The 5,114-nt window shown below is 38.4% G+C and overlaps 1 long non-coding RNA gene across 2 annotated transcripts; it reads left to right on the top strand.

The window, feature by feature from the left end:
• The first annotated feature begins 256 nt into the window (after nt 1-256).
• LOC146559362 (uncharacterized) lies at nt 257-2,780 on the top strand. Of its 2 annotated transcripts, XR_014888319.1 has the most exons (5): nt 257-603; nt 1,303-1,368; nt 1,719-1,874; nt 2,327-2,419; nt 2,717-2,780. It is a non-coding gene; the product is annotated as an uncharacterized LOC146559362 (long non-coding RNA). The 2 variants fall into 2 exon arrangements; XR_014888318.1 differs by lacking the exon at nt 257-603 and having other exon boundaries at nt 668-1,368.
• Nucleotides 2,781-5,114: the final 2,334 nt, after the last annotated feature.

Raw genomic sequence — 5,114 nt, 5'->3', positions numbered from 1 at the left:
AAGTAGCCAGTGTCATTAAGGCCAGCTGGCGTGCACCATTGTTCAGCTATCTTTTATTCCTTTCTAAAAGCACTTTTTTAAAACACAACATTCATCCTTCTTCTCACCCACTAATGTATCTCCATTAGACTTTATGTTGCCATTTTATGCCTTTGGAGAATTGGCCTGCATGGACACAAATATTCACACACTGCATACATGCTGAGTAATGTGGAAATTTATAGTGACGGTTACAGTGTAAAATACTACACTCAAAAAAATGAATGAGGTGGATTGTTCAGTGTATATTAATTATTTATTTTCATTTTACTTAAAATATATGTTTTTGTTAAGTTAACATATGTTTTTCTAATCAAGTCTACGTAATTGTGTCTATTATTCAACGTACATAATACTAATGTGTTACTTGATCGCATAACATTTAAGTTAAGTCAATGAGGATCGATATACCTTGTATATCCACAAGGTGGCAGTAATGCAAAAACAGTTGTAATGAAACCGCGCAGAACAAGAAGGTTTCACGGCTTGTGCCTGCTCATGCGCAAGACTTCAAATTTAACTGAAAAAGGCTGTTTTGGCGCCAAGCTGCTGTTTCTTTGAGAGGTAAGACCACTTTTTTCTTTGACTATGTTGTGTAGTATCTATATGTCCAGCATGGTTATATTTTGCGTTTGCCTTACAAGACATGTTATATCGTTTGCGTGTGCTTGTTTTACATTAGTTTTACTGGGTCCTGGACATGCTTATTTTGTGGACTGTGTAAGAAACATTTTTATTGTTTTTTGTTTTATTAAGGGATTAGCTACAGGGGTTCATGGGGTTATTCTTTCAAGGGGTTATTTTTCCATTTGCTTTCTTGGGATTCCTTTTCTGTAATCCGAGAGTCGGAAATATCGAATAGGATAGCAAGGATAGCATAAAGTGACATTTAAAATCCAAAAAGTCAAGGGCGAAAGCCACTGTGACACCATTGTTCTGCTCTATCAGTAATCTGTATTATGTAAAAATGGTCTGTAAATACAGCATGTTTCCTAGCGGAGTTATACATATCAATGTAGTTATAAATTACAGTTTGTGAAAGTACACACTTAATTTTTTTAATAAAATTATTCAAGACATATGAGTGGACAGACAATGGAGGTCGACAGACCTGGTGATAATTGCTTCTATAGAAAGTTAGCACATGGCAGTGTCAATCTCTTGCTTTTCTTCTGAGTAGTATTTTATTTAGTTGTAATTCAAACAATAATTTGCTTCTTGAAATTAAGTAATGAATTTCTTGTTTTACTTTATAAATCTCAGATCCTGCCTTTACCTGCTCCCTCCTATACTGATGTGGTGTATGTGGTACTGCTGAGCTTGTATGTGGTATGTGAACTGTTATACTTTTAAAAACAAAACTGTTTTATAAGTTAAGTTTTCTTTTGTGACCCATCCCATGCCCCTGTTATTTCGTCTCCACATCTGAACCATGGTAAAGGTTGCAGTTCAAGGGCCTGAGGCATTAAATTCTTTTCAGATCAGCTGTGATCAATATTTTTTGGAACTTGATAAATAACAATAAAAGCTGTAATGGCTCCATTAGCATTTTGTGTAAATGTTTGTGTTAAAATTATAGCTTTAATGAGGTCTTACTACATTAGTTTTAGTTTGTATATGTGTACATATAGTATGTATATTTACAGTACAGTATGTTGTGTTTGTTGACATATTTTCAGGTGGAAGCAGAATATGTGAGGATTACTACTGCTGCACATGTTCCAAGGCTTTTTACACAACTTGACCAATACACTGACCAGCTCATAAAAGTCTTCAAGAAAAAAGGAGGCGTTGCAGGGAAGAAAATTAGACAAACTTTGGCCCCAGCCACACAGGTGCGTTATTCTGTTGGTAGCAAAATATTATGGCTAATAAGATCATTTTCAAATTTAAACAGCTAGTGTATGGTAGCTGCACAGTGCACTTACATTTATATTAAGCAAGACAAAGTTTGGTACTCAAAACGTTGGAAAATTTAAATTACCTAAAGATATGTAAAATCTGATCCCTTGATTTAGGTTAAACCAGAAGTGAATGTTTTTATGTTATGTTTTGAATGCAAAAAAGATGATGTATTAGTTTGTCTTTACCTCCATTATGGACATATATAATGTGGTGGAAACCCTGCCCAACAGGTTAACTATTCATGTCCATGTGATGATTAGTTGGTCTTGTGTACATGTCTATCTGTGCAGTGGCTATGTCATTCATTTTGCGTATAATGTGAGTTTCTGTCATCCTAAAGTATATCTGTTTTCTCTTCCTGTATCTCTGCCACTCTCTACAGAAGGAAACCATTGAAAAGGGGAGGGAGTGTGTCCTCAGGGCACTACCTTTTTACCTGAATGAAGACCCAAGCATCCTCTTCAAAGAATAATTGGTTGTTAATTTTAGTTTAGTTTTTTATCTGTATTAAACCAAATTTTGAATAACTAATGTTGTTGCATGTTGTAATGTTGTTGTTGTTGTAATTTGCATGGAACCTGTTTAAATGTTTTGGGAAATCTTCTTGTATACCCAAACTATTTATATTTATCGTTGAATCTGTAGTCTGAAATAGTGGCGCACTGGGGTGCATGTTCCTAATATTGTGTTTACGTCATTAAAGGGTAGCTTTGGCCCTTTTTCTTTCTTTTTTTAAAACTGGATGCCATTTTTCTATGTTTTTGTGTCTAAGCTACAGCTGTTCAGAGGGAGCTGGAACAAATTACCCTTGCTATCTTTACCATCGAAAGAGCTGGGGCCCGTTCTTCGTACGTCGCTTACTACATCCAAGATCAAATGACACATCCAAGATCAAATCATCGCGCTAACCGTGAGCTCGCTAATCCGGTTCCCCGAACACACCTGCTGTTGACGATTACTACAGCTGGACGCAGGAATGTGACATCACTGGGTGTCGTAAAAGGGGCTACGCATCGATAGTAGAAACATTGATCGGCAACCCACTGATTGGTCGGCGAAAATGTCGAAGGGGCGTGCTCGGTATTTTCCGGCAGCAGAGCAAGAACTCATGAGTGAGGGATTTCAGGAGTTTCAGAGTTTAATTAAAACGCAAGAGAAAACTGCAAAGGCTGCAAAAGCAAGGAGAGAGGGCTGGCAGAAAGTTGCTGACAAATCAAACTCGTAGGTAATTTAATAATACTAATAATAATGGATTGGATTTATATAGCGCTTTCCAAGGCACCCAAAGCGCTTTACGATACCACTATTCATTCACTCCCACATTCACACACTGGTGGAGGCAGCTACGGTTGTAGCCAGGCTGCCATATCGCGCCATCGGCCCCTCTGGCCAACACCAGTAGGCGGTAGGGTAGATCTATCATATGACACTATATTGTCCAATATCATATGGCATTATATTATATTATAATATGTTATATTATATCCCCTTTCACATTAGAGCCACAACAGGACCCACAAGAACATGGGAACAAGTAAAAGTGGAATACAGGAGTATTCTACAGAATGGTAATATTTATCTCTTAGATTGCTTTGCGTCTCTTGGCAAGGTAATACTGGCCTGTAATACTCTGTTAGTTTGTTCATAACAGCAACCAAGAAAAGGGCAGAGGAAAAAAAGACAGGTGGTGGTCCTGCACCCCCTCGTCAACAAGTTGGTTAAGTAAATAATACCCTCACGGGAAAATCGATATCTCTCTATGAGCACACTGTCGCGCTGAGCTAAAGGATCCTGTCTATCACGCAATATACGCTGAATTCTGAGGACTCTCCTTATCAATCTTGCACCTTCCGCAATGGGTTGGTCGCGTATACGGACAGGACATGGCTGCGACAGGCTTCCCAAATCCACCTTCGCTTTTATAGCCGTGGTCTCTCATCTTGATTACACGAAGTAATTTACAATTACTACTCTGAAATATGGATAACATCTGTAATAATCACATACATGTAATAGAATGTTAATAGTTCATTTCCCTTTTTTAGGAAATGACCTGTATGTATCTGTGTGACATCAATAAAAGGATCAAGTGCTGCATTATCTTTAGTTACATTGATAATATTTATTTATGGTGAAACAGTGGAAAAATATCGCTGTTGCTTTCGTATAAATGAAGCGGACATACCTGCGTGGCCGCGATCTAATCCTGTTTACATAAAGTAAGCCTGCTCCCGAGCAGGTTTACGCTTACGGCTCTGTTGCTATGACAGCAAGTCCCGGATGAGCTTCGGGGAACCGACTGATCCAGGATCACGCGAAATCGTCAACAATCTAATCCGGCTAACCTACTTAGCGAGGTACGAAGAACGGGCCCCTGATGCCAGCACTCCTCCAGCCGATGTGGGTATAACCATCTAGTGTGTTCTGCATGACCTGGAAGACCTGGCCTCTGCATGTGCACTCTTAATGGGTGGGATATATGCACTGAATCTCAGTTAACCTCAAGACTGAAAGCTAAGAGACAATCAAAAGTATTGAGATTTAAAGGATTTAATTGAGAGATGATACTGCACCAGAAATGTTGAAGGGTGGTGTGTATATTAGCGTTCAAGGCATATTGTTATGAGGTGGAAATATGTTCATATTCAGTTTGTGTTACATTGTGTGCATTGTAAAGGTAATTGCAATACATACTAAAAATAAGGGTAAGTTAGGAGGTTGATCTGATATCCCCGTGTTGGTGTTGTTCCCAGATCATCATACTAAATGTTGTTCCAGGATCAACATTGCAAGTGACCAATCAGAATGTTGTGACGTCATACTTTTGCGACTTCGGGAAAAACCGGCGTAAAATAAAAAACTGTACTTAAGCTGCGTGAAACCGCCTCTGTCCGCCGATCAACTGACCCTAACCCTAACCCTTTAATAAACAGTAAGCAGAATTGATATTGTCCTTGCAACATTGGAATTTCATAAATGCACGAATGGCTTGGAATAGAATAACGTCACAACAATGTGATTGGTCACTTGCAATGTTGAACCTGGAACAACATTTTCATGATGGTCTGGGAACAACACCAACACGAGGATATCAGATCATCCAAGTTGGGAATGCAGGATGAATGTATATTTTGTGGACTTTTAAAGACGAACAATTGTTTCCATGTTAA

This window comes from Mchenga conophoros, linkage group LG14 (assembly GCF_057382185.1).
Source record: "Mchenga conophoros isolate Kocher_MC1m ecotype Shallow Benthic linkage group LG14, M_conophoros_male_GT1.1, whole genome shotgun sequence".
NCBI classification, from domain to species: Eukaryota; Metazoa; Chordata; class Actinopteri; order Cichliformes; family Cichlidae; genus Mchenga; species Mchenga conophoros.
This window is presented reverse-complemented; position numbering and strand designations above follow the sequence as displayed.